Here is a 23957-nt window from a genome sequence, read left to right as displayed (position 1 = left end):
GTTCAAACAAAGGCAACCTCATTTCTACTATCTTCCCTCAAAGCTCTAATGCTTATCACTTGGCCCCCTGCCTAGAGAGTGCTGTGAATTTCCACGAAGATATATTAACACTAGGTATCAGAATCTACCCCACCGAGAAAGACATCTGCTATTTGTCAGCTGCCATTCTCTTGCAAGTTTCTCTTCTGAATGTTAATGACAAATGGCACTAGTGGTTATAAAAACCCAGATCCCTTATCAATGAAGATACCTGAACTTTATCAAGTTTCAGCACCTAGCCTTTCCCAGAATGCTGTCTGTGAAAAATATATATACCTTCAACACTTATGTGTGTTTGGGTGTGCCTTTATATACATATATGTGTGCTCACAGATGTGTGAATATGTTTGTCTGGAAGCTGGGGGAATCAACCTTGGGTGTCATTACACATATGCTAGCCACCTTTTTGCTTTGCTTTTTTTCTTTTTGGGGTTCATACATTGACCTAGAGTTTGCTAATTAAAGCCACACTGGCTATCCAGAAAGCCTCAGAGATCCATCTGTGTCTGACTCCTCAGCCCACATAACAAACTCAAATCACCATGGCTAACTTTTTACAAGACTTCTTGCAGTCTAGTCATTGGTTCAGATATAAACTCTGAATATGAAAATTTAGAATCTTGATCCACAGCATTGTAATTTAAACTATGTCCTAGTAAGTGATACATCAGAAAAAGGAAAATGAGATTTTCATAGAAAAAAATCAAAGATGAATCAAGTAAGACTCTGAAAAATGTAAGTTTTCCCATCTTAATGCTTTATATGTGTTAGAATTTTACAAGTATTCTGGTTATTAATTTTTATGACTTTAGCATGACAAAAAAAGTTCCTACTAGAATTGAAAATGCGAGCACCTGATATCTTAGAGAAGACACTGTTTACTAGCATAATAGCTCAGCAATTAAAGGTGCCAGAAGCCAATCAGTATGACCTCAGTTCAATCCCCAGTTCCAACCCAGAATGGAAGGTTATAACTGACTTTTAAAAGCTCTCCCTTGATCTCTACACATGTGTTTTGTCACACACACACACACACACACAACACACACACAATCTAAGTTTATATTTATCTTTGTTCTCCATAACAAGATATTAAACACACATTATTTTTCTCTGATATATGCGAGATGATGGATCAGGTGAAATATACGAAGATGATGATTGTACTGTCTAAAACTGATTTTATCTCACTGAATCATATACCCTTGAGCATATCAATTTATATCTCTGAATTTACATGTCAGTAAAATGTGGATAATATTATGTATTATGTATCTTACCATTTTATAATATAAATTATATCCATTGTAAAAATAAACTGCTCCAATCTGGCTAGTATTCTGGTGTAGTTCTAGGTTGGGGATGTAATTCTTAGTATAACAAAGCATTACATAATGTGGAGCCAGAGAACCAGAGAGCTAATGAAGATTTTAAAAAGACATTAGAGTGGGACCCTAGTCCAAGACACCTAGTACCTTTATTAAAAGGAGGTTGGAAAAAGTTGTACATAGGGGAATGAACAGATGAGAACAGAAAGAAAGGACCACAATGTGCATGCCCAAAAGATGTCCTGCTCATTGCTAATCTGGTACTTTCCGCATCTAAAACTGGAAGAAGTTAATGTTGTTGAAGTAACCCAATCCGTTTTTTTTTAGACCCCATGAGAATATTAGTACATAACTATATGCAGACTAGATACTCTACAGTCTACAAAGGTTGCTTTAACAATTAACAGCAGTTCCTCCAGGGTAGCAGGGGACAATGGGCAAAGCAGAAATGAGAGACTTTGTTACTCAGCTTGTCACTAACCTTCCTTACTTCCTGCTGATTTTCTATTGCCTCAAACAGAGTCTCATTTAAGTTCCTTGTTTCCAGGGATGTTTTATTATTATTACCTCCAGGTATTTTTTGTCAATGTTCATTTTTTAATAGGAGGAGGAAAATACAAATATGAAACAAAGTATGAATTTACAAATTATGCAAATTCTGAGCCAATAGATTAAGAAATCAACATTATCATCAACCATCAACAAGCACAGGAGTAATTAAAACGAAATTCGGCTGTCAGAGGACCTAGTTTATAGACCTTGGTAAACGATTTTACAGGAAGGGACTTTTGCTCACACAGACACACATTAAGCTGTTAGGATCAGCCTGTAAACTTTCCAGTTCTGTGACTCAGGGCTTAGGACCTCAAGTGAAGTGGCAAAATGAAGCAGCATCCAAGAACTAACCAGGCCGAATACTGCTTAACGTTTAGGCCAGATGCATTCAGGGTGCTATAACCATTGACTTCTGAGCTCTTTTTTATAATATTTCAACAGAGACAAGTACTACACTGTGATTGTCCAATTCCAAAGACCAAGTGCTGCTTCTGTGTATGACTCCAAGTTTAAACCCAATTGGGGTAGTGAAGAAATGGAGAGACAGATGCATGAACAGAAAACTGGGATCATATAGACTTTGATCTCTGAGAAACCACCACACCCCACAAGCACAGCATGTGTACAGTAGAACAGTAAGACAACGTGACCTCATACAACTCATCTAAGAGAGAGATTTGTTTCAGTACAGAAATGCAATGAGCCAGAGTTTATGGTGCCCAGCTGACATAAGCAGATAGGTTTAGCTAAGTTTAGTAGGAGCAGTCTCAGTAGAGGAGCAGTCTTCAGGCTGAAAATATTTGCAGGACTAAAGCAATTGTGGACATTTTTCTTCACAGTATCAGCATACACACATGAACCACAAGGTGCTGAGCCCAGGGTGGCCCTGGTGAAACAGTGTGGCATGGTGACATTGTTCCTGTCTATAGGACAGGGCCCCAGTGTGAGCCTTCAGGAGTGTTGATCACTATGGTGGGCTTAAGGCTTGTTTGAGTAATAATGTACATATTTCACATTTCTCTGAGGAATGACCTCTATGTTAACGTTAATGAGTCCATGATAATCTGAGAAGGTGTGAGTTCAGGAGGTGAAGGTGTGGTTAATGTCACAGCAAAATGGTAAATGTTGGGACCTTCAGGACAACCTTAAGGCTATGGGAAAGAGCTCTAGATACATGAGTTCAAAAATATATAATTTCTCAACTATGCAAAATATAAGGACGCAATATGAATTAGGAAGGTCTTCATGAATCTAAAAGAACAAAGGCAGTTGTGTTAATGAAGCAGATTGTCAGAAAGATACAAAGGTAGGCAGATTCCTGAGTTCAAGGTCAGCCTGGGACTCAAGTTTAGGCCCAAGTAGAGTAAAAATGGTAATTTCAGGGAAGAGACCCACCCAACTACTTTATCCTTTGTGCTTAACAAAAGGCAGACAGATCTCTGAATTCTTTTGCAATGTTAAGAAAAGATGTTTGCTTGCTATCTCTTCAGAATCTAAGAGTTGGGATCAAGGGATACTGATTCAAAAGATAATCTAAATCTGGATTAAATGACTGGATTGAGACCTGTGTTCTGCAGGAGATGAGCTATCCAGTGAATTTTTCAGGATAAAAAAAAAGAGAGAGAGAGAGAACTGCTTTGAGAACTGACAGACAATGACACAGACACACACATATACACACACAGACACACAAAAGGAAGCCGGACATGGACAAGGAAATCTTTTAGAATAGCAAGCAGGCAGAATATAGACAGAGAAATCTCAAGAGAGAATGCAGAACATAGAGAGAAGCAGACTGGAAGAGCTGTATCAAGCAGAAGACAGGTCATCATAGCTTTGACCTAGAATTTGACTTTGAGTACTTTTCACTGCTCCCAGAGACCCTTTACTGGCTGGTTTTGTGTGTCAACTTGAAGTTATCACAGAGAAAGGAGCATCCCTTGAGGATATGCCTCCATGAGATCCAGCTGTAAGACATTTTCTTAATTAGTGAGCAAGGGAGGGAGGGCCCAGCCCATTGTGGATGGTACCATCCCTGAGCTGGTAGTCTTGGGTTCTATAAGAAAGCAAGCTTAGTAAGCCAGGGGAAGCATTCCAGTAAGCAGTACCCCTCCATGGCCTCTGCATCAGCTCCTGCTCCAAGTTCCTGCTCTGTGTGAGTTCCTGTCCTGACTTCCTTTGGTGATGAACAATGACATGGAAGTGTAGGCTGAATAAACCCTTTCCTCCCCAACTTGCTTCTTGGTGCTGATGTTCTGTGCAGGAATACAAACCCTGACTAAGACACATCCCTTCTCTCAGAACCCCTCCCCATGCTGAGGCTAGTTCTTGACAAGGAAAGACTGTCCTTTTCCCTTGACATTGGGGCTTTGGAGTCCTTGACATGGCTATGCTCATGTCAATGATATATAATCGCTGAGGAATGCACATACTTGGGGCTTCCTTCACTCCCCACACCTAGAATTAAGCAAGGAAAAATGAATTCAGACCAGATCAGGTCTCTTTTGACTTCTCTCTATGGTGCTCAATTTCTATGAGAAACAAATGAGTTAGTTTTTAACTTATTTCTAAACTAGAAAAGTATATGTAAATCTATAATATAACTTCCATAAGTGCCTGAGACTTCAAGCTTTCGTATTTCACATGTTTGTACCCCACTATCACTTTTTAATAGAGTGGTAGTTCATTCACTTAGAAAACGTTATTCCCAACAAATACATTTGTCAAATTAAAAGTATATAGTGTACACATAAACATTATAAATATATATTTACATATACATGCATACACAAATTTATTTCTTTAAAATAAAGTACATATATGTATCCATGAAAGTTCATCCATTTGCTTGCTTGTTTTGTTATAAGTTTTTTGGGGACAATATCCTCTGCAGAGCCCAAGGTGACGTTTGACCTTTGATCATCTTTTCAGCCTCCTGGGCGCTTAGCTTATAGTTTTATGCCTCCATGCTAAATTTTAAATGCCATTATTATTTCTAAACAAAAAAAATCTAGGCTACAATAAACGATATCAAACTAAACAACATTAGATAACTTTCATGCACTTATCTGATGGCAGTGCTTAGTTCAATACATATATGCAAAATGAATGAGATGTGTGGGTAAAAACTTTAGCATGTCTGTTACAGAATACTCGGTGATGGTAAACAGTTCAATATTATTACTGGTGTTGTGTCTTTTAAAGCTCTTTTGATGAATAATTTTATTATTTGTTCATTGAGAATAGTGAATTGTCCAGGTTGTTTGGGGATATAAAGAAATCACACATATGCAGTATATACTTCAGCGTCCTGCACTCATCTAAACTGACAGAAATACTTTGTCTCCTTGCCCCAGTTTTCTTCCTACCTCTTTTACAAGTACTGCAAAGGGAAGCACACTTCTCTGTCACTTTTCGAGTTACTCACTTTCTCAGATTTATCATCCAACTTCCCCAACTTGGTAACTAATGATTGAACATGGATATTTATTTTTAAATTAATTATAATCAAATACAAACTAGAAGTTAATTTTCTCATGTCTACCAACTGGAAAACATAGAAATGGGATTTTTTCCTTTTGTGAAGGCAACCATTCTAGGCAGTCTGGCTTTTTGTAGGGATAGAACTTCTAGGTTGATTATTCAATTAAGTTGCTTTTATTGCACAAATGGCTCTTTCCCTTTGGATCATCAGGACATCGTCTTACAACTTTCTCGAATATTGTTATTCAATAATTTTCATTAGAAGTATCTGTCTGGATTATATGGCAATCACCTGAAATTCAATTTTAGTCAACTTGGAGTTATGTACACTGAAATCTTTAATTTCAGCTACATTACTAGACACGCAGGAGGGAGAATGAAATAGATTAGCCTGCCTTACCAAGTGCTGTGTACGCAATCAGCAAAGTAGTGTGCTCTGAGGCCAGTTCAGACAAAAAAAAAAAAAGGATAGAAATCGGGAAAAAAACTGCTTCCCAAGATAGTTGAAGAAACCCTGAGCTTCTGATCTCAGACAGGGATTATAGAAGGCAAACAGTTCATTAGCAAAATGTAACAAAAATTAACCAAAAGAGAAATATTGATATAGTCAAAAGCCTAATGTTTGAGAATTACCAGAGGGACTTTTTGAAGTAGTGAAAAGATCCTTTATTTTGAGATTTGATTATTTAATGCCTGCAGTTCCTAAAATATGACTCTTAAGGGGGAAAAAAGCAATTATACTGATTTTTTACTAAAGTGTTAACTCAAAATGGGAGGCTCGGGAAAATAACCATGAGAAAGGAAGGACTGGGCCTGTCCAAGGAACCGCAGGTCTGTAAACATTTCTTTATTCAGCCTTTTTGTATCAAAGGCCACTTGATAACAGAGTTTTACAGTCTGAGGCAGGCTTAGGAATCTGATTGTTAGAAGCCATGTGACCTCAGGAAAGCTGCTTTAACTTGTTTTCCTCATTTCTTATCTGCAGGGATGTTTACTGTGAATGTTGTTATGAGGGACATGTGACTCAAACATTCTTGGTATTGAAGAAACACTGGTTTCCTTCAGTGTTTATTTTAATTCACAGTGTCTGTGAGATCTTCAGTAGTAAGAAATTTGGACAGCTATAAACTATATCAGAGCCGCAGAAAACTTTTTTTTTAAATAAAATTTCATGACAATATTTTACTGCAATCTGATTATTTATATTGTTTTCTATCTGCAAGTTTCTGTTCTGAACATTTTAAGTGTAAACATTCATGTCAGTGTCATAGTAGTCTTTTAGTGTTAGTGCTTACTTTCTTTCTTTGGGTCTTAACATGGAGAGTGGTAAAATCGCTTATCCAAGAACATACTTCCAGCAAAGACCAAATAACCCAAGTTCGTTGTGATAGGCTTCAAACTCTAATCTTTTGCAATTGAGGATGATGTACATGTCACATGCATACACACATATGTGATACACACATGCAAACAATATACACACACAATGCACACGAACAAGATTCACACAATACACAATAGACACAATGCACATTCACAATACACACTCACACAGGCACACACTCTACACACCAGAAGTCTAAGCTTCTCAATATTGTGGAAAGCTATATTCATTTCAAAGTTTACTTGCCATTATAAAAACTGATTTTATATTAAAGGAGATTCTGGTGCTTTACAAATTATACTTTTGAGATCCTGTTTGTTGTATCCTCTTAAGGCTACTGTATTTCTGTTTGTCAGTGATGGCATAATACTAATTATAAATGTTATCTACAGTTCCGCCGAAGGAGTTAAACCTGACCTTCAACAGGACAAAAGAATCTCCTTAACCTACATATTTTAACATGGCTTTTGTGATAGGAACAAAGTGTGTCTGAGAGCCATGAAGATATAATTATTGCTGAAGAAGTTATCTAGAAAGAGTTAGAAGTAAAACAAAGGGGTTTTGGTAAAGCAAATTAAAATGTCTGTGAGGGACGGAATAGGACTGAATTGCCCGTTGTCATCTGCTGAAGCAAGCCCATGCTTCCAGAATAAAAGTTAGAGAGGTGATTACACTGTGCAGTGTGACTCATTGCAAGGCTTATATGTAAGACAGGACAGAAGAAAAAGCTGAGGCCCCAGAACACAGTAGGAAAAGAAGAGGGAAGTCAAGGACAGATCAATTCACATCCCAGACTGAGAGTTCCTGTGACTACAGAATTATGATCATTCTTCTTGCTAAGATAAAGCCATTCTTCTTCCTACAACTTCATTTTAGCCACATCTGTCATTACCATGAATGTCTGATGAATTATTACACACCTGGGAAAAGCAGATGATAAGTGGGCAGGAGGAAAGGGAGGAAATAGTGCTTACCAAAAGTAGTAACGATTAAGAGGGTACTGCGGGTAAATGGTTCGAGGAATAGTTAAGCAAATCTATAACATATTTGATTTTTCACATCTTTTATTTTGTTTTTAAATAGTTTAAACTGTTTATGAGAATGAACTTACATTATACATTTGTGAATATGCAACTCTATAGCTATAATGTTTATATACATATGTTTGTATACATAGAGATATACAGATGTAAGAGAATTAAATAAAATTAATTGGGGCTGACAGACACTTCTTAGGAGACACTGGTCAACTTTGTTCTTGTACCCTTGGCTACTGAGATCCATCTTGTCTAATCTGAATCTGGGAAAATGTATACCTAATTACTGGTTAATACTAGGTCAGGAGGACCACTTTCCAGAGCAACTCAGAAGGATGCTTTTTACCCAAGAGCCCACAACACTAAATGGGCAGTGACTAAATCTGGTTCAATCCCAATCTTGTCGGAATCCCATTTTCTTCTTACATTTTTAGGTCACTGAACCACTGCAGCTTTGATCTTGACATATATTAGAGGAAATGTTAAATGTAACCCTCCACTCCTTGGGAGGGGGAGGCCTGTTTCTCAGGGAATGTTAAGTAAGTCCACTTTCAAACTTACATTTTTGATCCTCCCAGTTATTGGAGTAGTAAGGGAAGGAACAGATATTGGTAACAGCTTTCCAGTTGGAAGAGGAAGATTACTATTTTTACCAGCTTGACTAACATAAAAGGCTTGAGGTGTGGATCAGGTAGTTAAGAGCACATAGTGCTTTTGCAGAGAAACTGAGTTCAGTTTCTGATACCCAAGTCAGATGATAAACAGTCGCTTGCAACTCCTGCTCCAGGGGAATCTTAGGCCTTCTGTGGCCTCTGAGGGCACCGTACTCATTAACACAAATCCACATTCACACACACACACACACACACACATGCTATTCATTTTTCTTTTATGGATATTTTGTCTACATGTACATCTCTTGCATTCCTGCTTTATTTGAAAGCTAGAAGAGGATACCTGATTCCCTGGTACTAGCACTGTAAACAGTTATGAACTGCCAGGTGGGTTCTTGGAATTGAACCTGCATCCAGCAAGAGCTCTTAACCACTGAGCCAACAGTCCAGTACAACTTAATCAATTTTTGAAAAGTCATTTTTGAACACAGCCACCCTGACAAGAGTAGAGTTTAAAAAAATCGAGGTTTCTGGGCTAGGCTACATCTATGAACTATACTAAAGCAAGTAAATGAAAAAAAAAAATTAACTGGAAACTTCAGTAATTCCTGAAAATATATGGAAAGTGATAGGATAAGCTATCCCTTGATAAACATAACTACAGGTAACAGGAAGAACTCATCTTTGTTTTAAGTAAAAACTACTTCCTGTTAATACACATCTTTTTAATGTCTTAATGTAAGATTACTCACAAGAACTGAGTTTTAGAGTGAATAAGATTGTGTATTTACTGTTTTGTGTTGGATTTGTTTTTAACTAGAGGGCTTCCTAAATTTTAGGGTCTGGCAGCAGATAATGCCTATTGGCTTGGTCTGAGAGCTTGGAGATACCTCATCTGCATGTGGGAGAGCCTGAGGGACCATTGGTGACTGATGGCCATAAACCTCTCTGTGGGAGGGGTTGTTAGAGGACTGAAGCTAAGTGAAAAGAACCAGGGCTTGGGAACAGAGGGAACTCCTGCCATCCAATAATGGTCCAAGGTTCTAAGCTCGTTCTCAACCAAGCACCCAGCTGCTTCTCACAGCCCACTGCCTTACAGTTGTAAGTGACAGTAAATATTAAGATTTCAGTCAAATGAAATATAAGAATCAGAGTCCTTTCAGGCTTCCTTACCTGAGGGGTTAGAATGTAAATTTGACTAATCTAAATGGTTATTTTTTTATTAAAAAAATGTATGCATTGAGTATACGGATATATTTCTATGATTAAAAGGCTTTTTCATCTCTTTTTGTTTTGTTTTAATTGTTTTTTTTTATTTTGTGCGTCCACATGCACACATATGCATGTGTACCATGTGCATACTTGGTGCCTGCAGAGATGAGAAGAGGTGATAGATGTTACACTAGAATTATAGATGTTTGTGAGTCGTCATGTGGGTGCCAAGAATATAATCCAGGCTCTATGCAAGATCATCAGGTGCTCTTAACTGCAGAGTCACCTCTCCAGCCTCTAACTTACTTTCTTGTTTCCAGTCTATTTTTAGTCAGGAATGTAAGTGAATTCTCTTAATTTGGTAAATCCTTATATCCCAAATGCTTCTAATATTGTTGGTTGGGTTATGAAGAAGGGTGGGATTTTGGGGAAAGAAAAACATCTCAAAGATGAAAAACATTTGAAAACTTTGATTAAAAACAAATTTCAAAACTTAGAAATTAAAAAAAAACAAAAACAAAAAACAAAACCCTCCCCAAATAGTGTCCTTAAAATGAGATTTGGCTCTGTGAAATTTAAATACCATAGAGGAAGATCATATAAAGGCTAATGTTCCATGGAGAGCACACTGAAACATAATCTATACGCTTGCGAAATCCAGACATCATGTCCCAAAACCTACTAAATAATGATATTTTCCATTTATTTTCCAATTATGCTTTGAACAACCATGGACCCATTAAGTATAGATACCTAGTGTTGCATTGAAGTGCTCTGTAATTGTGTAAAATGAAATCTCTCTCTCTCTCTCTCTCTCTCTCTCTCTCTCTCTCTCTCTCACACACATACACACACACACACACACACACACACACACACCACACACCACACATCAAATGAATATATGCTTCTGAAATTTTTTCTTCTGAATATATGTATATTGTTAAGTTTCCTCTATAACTTGAATAATAACCAATATAGAGCTTGAGGTGTAGCTCAGTGGTAGAGCAATTACCTACTATGTGAGGTTTCAGGTTTGATTCCTTCCACCAACAAGGAAAGCAGACAAAGGTGCCTATCTAGACACATGAACACCTTAACACGTTGCCTTTTGTACTAGAAAAGTACTGTGTTGTGCATGTTGTAGGCCACACTTACAACTTTACTCAGTATTTTGAGGTGTGATAAAAATGGCTCTCAAGGTTTTGATCACTTCTCTTTCATTTGGATCAATACAGCACATTAAAAGTCAACAGGGAACCAGATCACTGTTACTACTATGTTTACTCCTTGGGGACCTGGTTGAAGACGTTACAGCCTGATCACCAGGACACATCTGGCATGGCTCAGACAGATCTCTCATCCCTTTTGAAATTGTTGCTTTGAAATTGTACTAAAGACTTAGAGGTGTGCCTTATTCACTCGGCTGACAGATCTCATGAGCATTTACGAGTTCAATTGACTTGGAATTTGCAAGCCTAGATGAGTCATTGGACAGAACCCAAGTAGAGCCATGAAAAGCCCTGTGGGCTGCCTACATAAGAGCACATGAGCCCTTAACATTTGCATAAAGAACTCAGTGAGGTATCTCAGTGAAGGAGTCCTGTGACAAGCATAGCAGCTGATCCTTGCTGCAGCCTATCCATCACTTAAACTTCTTGCATCCAAATCTATTTCATACCCACAGTGGATAAACTCATTGTCAAGCATGTATTTTTTCAATAATTTTTTATTCACTTTACAGCCCTATCACAGCTCCACTCTCCCCATTGGCCACTCCCCTTCTCCTCAGTGAAGAGGAAGCCCCTGTGGGTACCACTTCACCCTGGGACATCTCTTCCCAACAGGATTAAGCACATACTTTCCCACTGAAGCACAACCAAGCAGTCCAGGTGAGGGGGAAGGCATCCAATGGCAAGGAACAGAGACTATTATGCTTGTTAGGGGAACTCACATGAAGAACAAGTTGCATATTGGCTACAAATGTGTAGAAACCATAGGCCCAGCTCCAGCATGCTCCCTGGTTGGTAGCCCAGTTTCTGTGAGTGCCCATGGTCCCAGGTTATTTGACTCTGTGGTTCTTCTTGTAGTGTGCTTGATGCCTTTGGGTTGTCTACTTTGAGCCCCAATTCTTCTATTTCCAGAGCTCTAACTGAAGTTTGGCTGTGGATCTCTGTATCAGCCTCTATCCAATGTTGGATGAAGCCTCTGAGGAGGCAGTTATGCTAGGTTGCTGTCTGCAAGTATAACAGAATAACATTAATAGTTGGCTTTCTCACATGAGATGAGTATTAAGTTGGGACAGTCATTGTTTGGCTGTTCCTTCAGTCTCTGGTCCATCTTTACTTTCACACATTTTGTACACAAGATGCATTTTGGGTTGAAGGTTTCATAAGTAGAATGATGTCCCTTCCTTCTTCTGGAAATCCTACCACACAGGAGGAGGCCACTTCAGTCTCTATATTCCCCTCTGGTAGGAATCTCAAATAGGCTTACCCTCATAGAATCCCTGTATCCTCTTTATCCCAGACTTCTAGCTAGTCACCAGAAATGAGTCACAAACTTTCATTTTCACTCCAAGCCCTTTCCCATTCTCCTCTTTCCCCACATTTGATCACCACTCCCATAAAACTTCTCCTAACCAGTTCCTCCTTTCCATCCACCTCCAATGACTATTTAGTTTTTCCTTTTGAGTGAGATTTGCACATCCATGGAACCTGAGCCATTGGTTCTCTGTTCAGGAAGTTGTCTCCCGTACTAAAGCATTCAAGGTTATTCCCCACTTTTTCTTCTATTAGGTTTAGTGTATCTGGTTTTGTATTGAGGTATGTGATCTAAAAGACTTGAATTTTCGGCAGGGTGATAAATATGCATCTGTTAGCTTTCTTCAGCATGTAGTCACCCAGTTATACTGCCTTATTTTGTAGAAGATGTTTTAATCTTTCCATTCTATTTTTTTGCCTTCCTTCTCAATATCAAGTGTTTATAGGTATGTGAGTGTATTTCTGGGTTTTTGATTTGATTCCATTATCAACATGTATGTTTCTGTGCCATTACCATTCAATTTTCATTACTATTTTCTGTAGTACAGCTTGAGATCCATGATGGTGATATCTCCAGAACTTCTTTTATTACACAAAATTATTTTAGCTATCCTGGTTTATTATTGTTATTTTTCTATATGATTTTGAGAATTGCTCTTTCACATTTGTAAAAAAATTGTATTGGAATTTTGATGGGGATTGCATTAAATCTGTTGAATGCTTTAGATAAGATGACCACTTTCACTATGTTAATCCTACTGGTCCAGAAACATGGGAGATCTTTCAATCTTCTGATATCTTCCTTAATTTTTTCTTCAGCAACTTGAAATTCTTGTCATATAGGTCTTTCACTTGCTTGGTTAGAGTTACACCAAGATATTTTAGATCAAGGCTAGATAGTTTTAGCATAGAATTCTATCAGATTTCAAAGAGGAGCTAATACCTATACTCCTCAAACTATTCCACAAAATAGAAACAAAAGGAACACTACAAAACTCATTCTATGAAGTCATAGTCACCCTGATACCTAACAACACATACAACCCTGATACCACACAACAATGAAAGAGAATTTCTCTTATGAATATTTATGCCAAAATACTCAATAGAATCCTCTCAAACTGAATCTAAGAACACATCAAAGACATCATCCATCAAGATCAAGTAGGCTTCATCCCAGGGATGCAGGGATGGTTCAATATATGAAAATCCATCATCATAATCCAACATATAAAAAACTGAAAAAATAACATTATCTCATTAGATGCTGAAAAGGCCTTTGATGAAGTCAAATACCCATTCATGTTAAAAGTCTTGGAGATATCAGGGATACAAAGCAAATACCTAAACATAATAAAATCAATATATTGGAAGACAGTAGGCAACATCAAATTAAGTGGAGAGAAATTTAAAGCAATTCTACTAAAACCAGGGGCAAGACAAGTCTTCCCACTTTCTATCTATCTATTCAGTATAGAACTTAAAATTCTAGCTAAAGCGATAACACAACTAAAGGATATCAAGGGAACACAGATTAGAAAGAAAGAAGTCAAAGTATCACTATCTGCAGATGATATAATAGTATATATAACCGACTCCAAATAATTTACCAGAGAACTCTTAAAGCTGATAAGCACCTTCAGCAAAGTGGTTGGTTACAAAAATAATTTTTAAAAAAATCAGTAGCTCTTCTTTATACAAGGGATAAATGGGCTGATAAAATTGCTACAAGGAATATAAAATATTGTATTGTGGTTTGATCTTTTGCTATGCTAAATACCAGTTGTTCCCAGAGACTACATATAATTTCAGGTGATGATCTGTGACCTAGCCAACCAAGTTGTCCCTGATTGGTGAATAACAATTCTGACAGCTGCTCTTGTTCTTGCTCTTGCTCTCTTAATCCCTCTGTCTCCTTGCCCCCTCCCCCTTTCCTTCCCCCTCTCTCCATGTGCTCATGGCCAGCCTCTACTTCTCTCTCTCTCTCTCTCTCTCTCTCTCTCTCTCTCTCTCTCTCTCTCTCTTTCTCTCTCTGCCTCTACTACCCTCTTAACTCCCCTCACCATATCCTGAAAAAACTCAAGAAAGGAAGAAAGGAAGAAAGAAAGAAAGAAAGAAAGAAAGAAAGAAAGAAAGAAAGAGAGAAAGAAAGAGAGAAAGAAAAAATGCTGACAGCTCTAGATGGGCAGTAGAGACATAGGCAGGGTTTAGGGTTCCCAGGCTGTGGTCAGGGTGACCATGAGGAAAAGACAATGAAAGAGAAAAGGGAGATGACATAATGGAGCAAGAATCTTAAAATCATAGCATGAGGGCTGGTCTATTGGAGTTAAGAGCAGCCCTGATGGAATGTAAGAAGTAATAACTCAAGGTTATTGATAGGAAACTATATTCTAATAGTATATAGGGTAGATATATGCCCAGATTTTGTGCCGATTAAGACTTATGATAAATATAAAGGTTGCATATGTCTTTTATCGAGTAACTGAATAAACAAAGGTATGGTAGATGCCCTGGATTAAGATTGGAAATTACACCAATATTGTGATAAGCATTTTCAAGCAATCAATGTAACTAGAAAACTGAACATCTTTTCCAAGGGTGATTTAGTTTTCTCTGGGTAGGTCTTTCTTGTTCTGCAGCATAAGAACACTTGTAGAGTACTTAAAGCGCCCCTTAACAGTAATTAGTTCAGCTATATTTTATGTTTCTAAATTGCCTCCTGCTTTAGATGCATGAAACCTCAAAACTTTTTATTCATAGTACTCTACTTTTAGTAAAAAAGGTAATCTAGTCCTTCATGAAATGAAATTAAGTGAACTTTGTCATTGGTGAGGAAAAATGAAATCCCACAGTTGTTTCTTGGGAACTTGAGTAAAGTCCAAGATATGAAACCTCATAAAATTTAGCCTTAAGAATGTGTAAGTGTTTTCCAATTATAAGTCATAGTCCTGTGCTAATTTTTGTACAATGTGGAACACATTTTGGAGAGAATCTTTATTTTAATTATTTAGTTGTAATTACTACACCTGCTTTTATAGATGATTACAAGAAGTTATCAAAGTTAACTGATGATGCTCAAAGGTTAAAACAAGAACCAATAATCAAGATATAAAATTGTTTTTACTAAAAAGTGTTTAAAAGGTTACAGTCACAGTTGAGTATCTATGAGTAGCTAATGCTTTATTAGCACTCTAGGCAAATCTATTTTAATTATTGCAGCAATACAGAAAGGTACAGCTTCACTATAAAAAAAAAGAAGTTGAAGGATGTCACTTATTCATGTGCATTTATTAATTCTATGAGCTTTTACATCTTAACATAATCTTATTGAAAGTACTGTAGTATCAAAAGCACAGAATGCATCATCAACTAAGCTGCTCCCAGGATAAGGGACAGATGCACAATGCTTCACCATCCCATTGTAGTACTATAACTCCTATACCAATATCAGTACATAATGACTATGGTTGATGCCATTGAGACACTCCTATGAGCTCTATACTCTTCTGAGTCAGAATAAGTATTTATTCTTAGGTTATTTACAACAGTTCCATGAAGGTAAGAATATTTATCTTTTTTTTTCTTCATAACAAAAACTAAAGACACAGGACCAACAAGTGAATTCATCATACAAAAAAAAAAATCATACAGCTTAAAAATAGCAGGGACAATCTTTGAATCATGGTAATAAACTTAATAGACTGCAAGCTTAGCTATTGCATACACTAGGCCAAGGATGCACTGAAGTGTTTCCAAATATTGAGCCAGACCTTGAGGCGATGGTGATAAACTTCACAAGCTTCCTATTTCTAAACACTTCACAACTGAGATTATGTGAATTCATCAGGCTTTTCCAGAGAAGTAGTCCCACATAGATAAACAGACAGATTTTATACAGAATTGACCCATGGAATTCTGAAAGCTGAGAGGTTCCAAAGGCTGCAATCAGACAGGAGGAAACTGGAGACAGCAATAGTCTTATCCTAGTCTAGATTAAAGGCCTTAGAATAAGACTCACTGATAATTTTATTTCTCATCCAGGGGCCTCAGCCTTAAGAATAAATACTTCAGTCTGAGTTCAACAGCAAAAAACAGAGCAGTGTTCTAGGTGAAGTAAGCATACAATTGGAGTTCCTCTTATTTGGGAAAGATTGCTATTTTGTTTTATTCAGACCTATAATTGTTGGGACTGATGTGAACCATCCATAACAGGGACGACAATCTTACTCAGTCCTGCCTTCAGAATAATGTACTTTCATTTCTCAGGAAAAATGAATACATAAAATTAAGTACAATTCTAAGATACTCAAGTGTTGTCAATCGCTACAATTAAAATCCTTTTATGCTAGTAACATACATGAAATATAATTAGATGTTACCACTCTGACTATTCTAACCCTTCATCCTTTGGGTCTATTCTGAGTACTTTGTTTAGAAATTCTGATTTCAGAGTGTGTGAATTGACTCAGCTTTGACAAATGAGCTGGGTTTTTCCATAGTAGAATTAGGAATTCAGTGTCATAAATGGTTGTGTGGTCTTGACCAAGTGTTCAAAGTTACATAGCTGTAGAGTGTTCGAAAACAAACAAACAAACAAAAAAAACAGACAAAAAACCAAAACAAAAAAACAGGTACTGGTCTTCATCTTGGATTTTACTTTTGAAAATTTCACTTTTCCTAACTATAGGTCAATAGCATGGCAAGAACTTCTGTTGTTCTTAATAATGGCTTTCTTGCAGGTTCCAGACAAAAATAATATGTGATGAGACAAAAAAAGAATCAAAGATGAAGAGTAAACTGGGCATAATACTGTTTTGACTCTACTTAGGAAAAACAAAAGGAGACTGTGATATTTCCTAGTATTTTATTAAAAACTAAACTGGAAATACAAATTAAAATATAGGACAAGGTGGTAAATGAAATCTTGTTCAAAAAAAAATGACAATGCTGAAAAATAAAGATGACTTATTTAACCTTCTAACAAATAGTCAATTGATACCCACTATGTTCTGGGCACCCTTCTAAAGGTTATGAATAAATTAACAAGCTGCAAAAAAAATTAATGTTTTTTATCCATTTTAAATCTAAATGGCAAGGGCAACACTATCTTAACAAATATGTCACTGACTAGGAGACACTATAGATTATAAAAGTCATAAAGTGATAAAGGAAGTCCTGATTGTTTGACATGGGGTAGGCATGCAGTATCAGCAAATGATGCCTGGAAAAAAAAAAGTGCACAGATGTGAAGAAAACAGTCAGTCATAAAGAAATACTCTAAGAACACACTGTGCAGGAGTTGCATGTTGGGAAAGACCTTGAAATGGCAAATTCTCAAGATCACTGAGAGTATTGGGAATCTGGAGTGACTAAGTAGAGGAGCATGTGTAACAAAACACTTCCTGTGAGGATGCAATTCACATCCAACCACTCAGTCATAGGGATCCCATGACAAACCAAAGTATAGATTACACTGATGTTCAAATTGAGGTACCAGTGAGTTTTATTGGCTTTACAAAAAGGAGTATGGATGAGAGTTTAATTCAGAAGCATCAATGACTCAAAGGCAGCTGTATCACCAAAGCCCACTTGAGAAGAACTGACTGCTCTGGGAACCTACATAACACTTCACATCCTACAGGAAGTTCAACAGGTTGGAAAAGGGCATTTCCGTGTACCTCAGTTGATCTAAACTTCTTCCAGGCAGACTGACTGGTTACTGCCCCTCCCAGAAAGCTGGTTTGGTCTCAAAATCTTCGTTGAAGCTTGGCTTGCCTGCTTCTTTGCAGGTTTTATTGCTTATTTTGATAAGGAGGGTCTCAGTAAATCTGTTCAGCTTCAGGAACTTCCTGAAGCTCTTTTGAGTTGTTATCCATTTTGTTTAAGGAGCTTCTGTGCAGGATGAACTGTTTGAATCTAAGAGGAAAGTGTTAACAACATGTCTGAATAACGAAAACTTACCGTAAAGTGCTATAATGAAATGAGAAGCCATTTTATTGGTAATACTATCATGTTCCAACTTGATTGCTGTAGCTGTTATATTAAGAGCCAAGTTGATGAAGGATATTGTGGGCATGGAAGGAGAGGTAAAGCTCTTTGGTAGTACATAATGTCTGTGAGAACCTATCATGATAGCTTTCAAGTGAAGAGATTCCACTGGACTCTTGATCTACTGTATTTTATTTTTATTTTGAGAACAGCTAAGAAGGACCATATGGTAAATCAAAAGTAACCTATGCTTTAGGGCATGGAGGAGAGGAAAAGAATTACTTCACTCTGCCATGAAAAGTTTGAAATAAACAGGTTTAGGGATATCATATTTATTCTTGGTGTACTGGCTAGTTTTAAGTGTCAACTTGACACAAGCTGGAGTTACCACACAAAATAAAGCCTCCCTTGAGGAAATGCCACCATGAGATCCAGATGTAGGCTATTTTCTCAATTACTGATTAAGGGGAATAGGAGCTAGCCCACTGTGGGTGGTGCTGTCCCTGGGCTAGTAGTCTTGGTTCTATAAGAAAGCAAGCTTAGTAAACCAGGGGAAGCAATCCAGTAAGCAGCATTTCTGAATGGCATCTGTATCCACTCCTGCCTCCAAGTTCCTATACTGTGTGAGTTCTTGTCCTCATTTCCTTTTGAAGAGCAATTTGGATGGGTAAACTGAGTAAACCCTTTCCTCCCCAACTTTCTTCTTGGTCATAATGTTTTGTGCAGGAATAGAAACCCTGACTAAGACACTTGGGTACAGCATTTTTGAAGTACGGGTTAGATATTACCCTGATACACAGCAAGTGATGAAGCATGAGTCTAAGAGACAGGAGAAAGGCTGGAGATGTAACAGGGAAGTCTTTAGATGAGAAGTGGATGTTCTACCATGCAATAGAGCTAGACAAAAATCAGTGAGAGTGAGTTTCAGCTGCTGAGCCCAGGATGTCAGAATCTGATAACAGAATAACCCAGGAGAATATATATCTTGTATGACATGAAAAATAACAAACAACTTCTTCACACAAAAATAAAAAACGCTCCTCTTCATGAGAGAGAATCTGCTTAGCCAAATGTCACAAGGTCAGGGAAGATAGCAATTGAGACCTCATGGCTGGATTTAGTTACTATGGTTACTAGCAGGTGGTTTTTAAGAGAGCTGTTGAGTAACAGTAATGTTCTAGAAACAAAAGCCTAACACAGGGGGCTTCAAAAAGAAGAAGTAATCCAGATAGACAGTGTGGATAGCAGGTGAACAAAAATAAGTACACGGTTGATCAAAAAAGATCAAACAGCATGAAAAGCAAAAGAGATGAACTAAACTGTGATGAACCCAGAAGGCTTGATTCAGTCTCTGAATGATGGGAAGGGGCCCAAAAAGAAATGGTGCAGAAAGGCAGCACCCGGGCCTGTGGCCTTAATTGTGGTGCCTACAGCACAGACTCAGATTCAGTGATTATAAACTGACAGGGATTTTTTTTTTTAAAGAGAGTAGTTTCATTTGGACAAATTTCAGAAGCATAAGGAAAATTTGGTATATAGGTAGACAGAGCTTGACAGCTCAGTCTATTTCAAGAAATGTAATATTTAAAAGAAGGAAAGATTAGGAGGAATATTTGCAATGATTTAAAAAGATTATCATTACTCTGTATATCATAAAGTGCATATATTTTCATATTTTAACAACTCCAGAACCAGAACACATCTTGCAGTTGATGGCATTTTACTATTTCCATGCTATGAGATGCATAATGTACTAATGGTGCATTTTATTATTGATATTGCCTTCAACTTGATAAAATATGGGCATTTGATGAGTGACTAAGCTAAGCAAAAGAAACCTTCTAAGTTGGTATGAGCATGCAGGAGAAGGACGTTGAAATAGTTTGAGCAGCTTTCTCCTTCGGTACATATTTAAAGAGTGAATGTGAATTCTTGTTGTCATTATTTTTATGTTTAAACTAAAGCAAGAGAATAACAAGTTTTATCTAAAGGAATGGGAAACTACGAGTTATCAAAAACTGAGAGGTATTCAGTAGGAACATGGCATGCTCATTGGAGAGAGGGCTATGACCAAAGGGAGAGGATTCAGGAATGTGTAATCAGAAACTGGAATTCCTGAGAGAGAAAGATAGAAAACTACCTAATGAGGAGGTTAGGGGTGTCTCCTCTGAGCACATTCTAGAAGAGAATAAAAGGTTATAATTAAAGTAGTTGGACCAGTGAAACCCTTAAAACTTGACTGCATGGAGTGAGGGCAAGAGCTACGTACATTGGTAGATAATGACCTGAGGTACTGGGAGGAAGCTGAATTTCTTAGATGTCCTCAAGGGCCACATAGAACAGACACCAAGTATATCAAGTAACAGATATGAATGAAAGAAAGGCATTAGCTTCGAAAGAACCCAGAGAAAATCATGTACAGGAATAAAGTTAAACAAGCAAGAAAAAAAATCTACCAGCTACACTACCCTCACAGAGCTCATTTAGTCCTCATGAAAATCCAGTGTTTGCTGTTACTATCTTCAGCTTGCAGAGAGGAAAATAGAAAGCTTAGGCTTGTGCAACTAATATAGTGTTTGAGTAATAAGTTGGCACTGGGAGCATCGTTTTCCTAGGAGACACTGTGTTCTATGGCAAGGCTTAGGTACTCCATCAATGCCATAATGGAAGAGCCACAGTGGAGCCTGTGGCCTAAGCCAACAAAGATCCAGAGTGAGCATTCAGGGCCAGGGGCAATTTCTCAAAGGGTTCTCGTGTCCCTTGGAATGGAGTTCAGGACACCAGGGATTATGTACCTCTTACCACCTCGAAGATGTACGGAGAGGGACCAAACAGTCAAGGTGTTTATTTGGGGGCTCTGAGCTCTTGTAGTGTGAGACTATGAGACATGAGATAAGAGCAGAAAGAAATGAATGTGTATGTCTCATATATTTCACCCCACTCCACATCTGTCCGGGAACCTCCCTGGAAGGTTCTTACAAATCAGTTTGGATACTAGACAGATTTCTGCTCTAAGCAGTTCTAAAGGCCCCAGTTGAATTGAGCTGTTATAACAGGATACCTTAAGCTGAGTAATTTATAAGTATTATTTCTCTTAGTTCTATAAACTGAAAGGTCCCTGACTAAAGCACTAGCATACCCATGTCTAATGAAGATCTATCTTCTAATTTATAGATAATGTCTTTTCACTACATCCTTACATAGTAGAAGAGACTGCAGATCACTCCTGGGTCTCTTTTCATGGACATTAATCTCATTCTTGAGATAATTTTTATTTCATAATCCTTTTCAAATGTCCCACTTCCTAAGTCATTCATCCTGAGGACTATTGCATAAAATTTCTAGAAAAACCATGAATAAATACCTCTTCACCACACATATGCACTAATAGTACACCTAAGTAATAATTCCCTTCCAATCTAGCTCAGTGAGTCAACGAGTTTTTAATGTCACAGGAACATGAGTTACTCAAAGACAACAACACACAGAAAAGCCCCTATACCAGTATGAGTGACGATTCCCAAAATCTGCGTCCTTAAAACTCTTTGCTCAGCTTTCAAGCAGCTTGGCTGGCAGGACACCCTCAGCAGCACATCCTATTCTATAACCTTGGGGAATTACAGGTGACTCTTTTATCTTTTAGGGGTTCCTATGTCTAGTAAGTTGCATGATCTTTCCCCCTTCCTCTAAGAAAGAATATTTTATTCTGAGAAATGGCTCGACAACAGGTATAGAATCAAAGCATATAAACTTCAGATGTGGAGGGCTGGTGATATAGCTCCATTGGTAGTGTGCTTACCTAACATGCAAGAGAGTTCTGGATTTATCCCCAACACTGCATAAAATTGGGCACATGCTGCATGCACATCTATAATTCTAGCACTCAGGAGGTGGAGGCAGGAGAATGAAATTTCAGGCTCATCTTCAGATAGCATGGGCTCTATGAGATCCTGTCTCAGAAATCTTATTTTTAAATGAACACAACAAACAAAATAAAGAAAATAAAGTAAAATTTGGGTGGGGAACCCACACTTGCATTTCACTGTGCTGAATGTATCATCTATTACACATAGATTTGTATGCGTTCATCTGTGTGGCATTCGTTCCTGTTTTACAGATGGCACTAGTGACTTAAATTGTCCAAGTCACTAAGAGCATATGCCAGGAAGGAAATCTATGATACCAATGCCAGGTTTTACAATTCTAGTACCATAACCTTTCTCCGGTTAAATTGAAGCCATTTCCCAACAGAAAATGGGCCATTACAGAAGACGGGGCCTCACACTTACCCTTCACCTAAGTTTGTTCTGTAAGAAATGATTTCTGGGGAGAAATAGATTCCCTTTCAAGTTTTCTCTCCTCAGCTCTAATAGTTCCACTCACTAGCCTCACAGCAGAATCACTGATGGATAGGGTATGACTGGAATCAACTTGGCCAGTGGAGACAAGTATTAACCATGTATGAAAAAAAAACCACTGTCCTTATTTTTCTTATTATAGCCCTTCTACTTTTAAAGGAAAGAAATACGATTTTCAAAACTTCAAGGAAAGGCCAATATGATCGCCCAGTGGGTTAAGTTGCTTGCTGTCAAGCCCCATGTCCTGAGTTAATTTCCTGGATTCTGCAAGAAGGAAGGAGAGATGGTCTTCTGAAGGTTGTCCTTAGATACTTACGTATGTGTAAACACACACACACACACACAAATGCACGCACACACACAGAGAGACATACACACACACATGTTAAAGAAATGTAATAAAGTAAATGAAACTTCAAAGAAAACTATGCATTATTGCTTTACCTAAAACTAAAGATTGCTTAGCAGAACAATGAGGTGATAGACTGACCTCCAGTTTTAGTCAAGTCCCAAAAGGAATCAGAGACAAACAGCTGACAGGCAGCTGGACGCAGGAGACTCCTGGGCAGATGATGCATTCCATCATGTGATGAAGTTTCTGGAACAGAAGGCTACATTCTTCCCCAGTTCTTAGCCAGCCTTGTTCTGCAATCAGATGATATTCCTTTCAAGCAAAACATCTTTCCTGAAACATTCTCAACTGTTGGATAATTTTGTAAAAGTTAAATGTGTATGTCTACTTACAGTTAATGCCCACATGTCAAAGGTGCACTTTATTTAGACCCAAAGATGAGGACGAGAAGCTTTCGAAAACTGTCACTATCTCTTGGTATTCATCTCTCATAAACCACAAAGTGCCCTACACCCCTGCTACAGGTCAGGAATGTTGATTGAAAAGTCACATTAGCAATTTCACTTGGCCATGGAGAGGCTGGAGAGATGGCTCAGGGGTTAAGAGCTACCTGCTTACAAAGCACTCAGGTATGGTTCCTAGCATGCCATGTGGGAAGGCTCACAAACCACCTGTAACTGCAATCAAAATAAAATATTAAACTTGGCCATGAAATGGGACCACTCTACCACCAGTCTAAGGCTTCCTTTGTCTCCTGATATATGGAGAAAAAACTCCTGAACATCATCCCTTTCTGCAGTGGCCTGGAAGCTGTTATTGAAACGATTTCCTAGCTTCTCTCTTTGCCTTCATATTCCTCTTGAAATGTTCCCTGATTCACTGGTTCTCAAACTTCCATTTGTCTCTCAACACATCTAGAGAAGAACACACGTTCTCATTTATTATAGTGGCCTTCTACAGGAACATCTCTTTTATCATTCTGATCATCTCCGCACTGCCTAGCACAGCCACCCCTTAATTTCTGTAATTGAGGAGTCTATTCCACACCATTCAGGATCTCCTTT

This window comes from Arvicanthis niloticus, chromosome 8 (assembly GCF_011762505.2).
Source record: "Arvicanthis niloticus isolate mArvNil1 chromosome 8, mArvNil1.pat.X, whole genome shotgun sequence".
Classification (NCBI taxonomy): domain Eukaryota; kingdom Metazoa; phylum Chordata; class Mammalia; order Rodentia; family Muridae; genus Arvicanthis; species Arvicanthis niloticus.
This window is presented reverse-complemented; position numbering follows the sequence as displayed.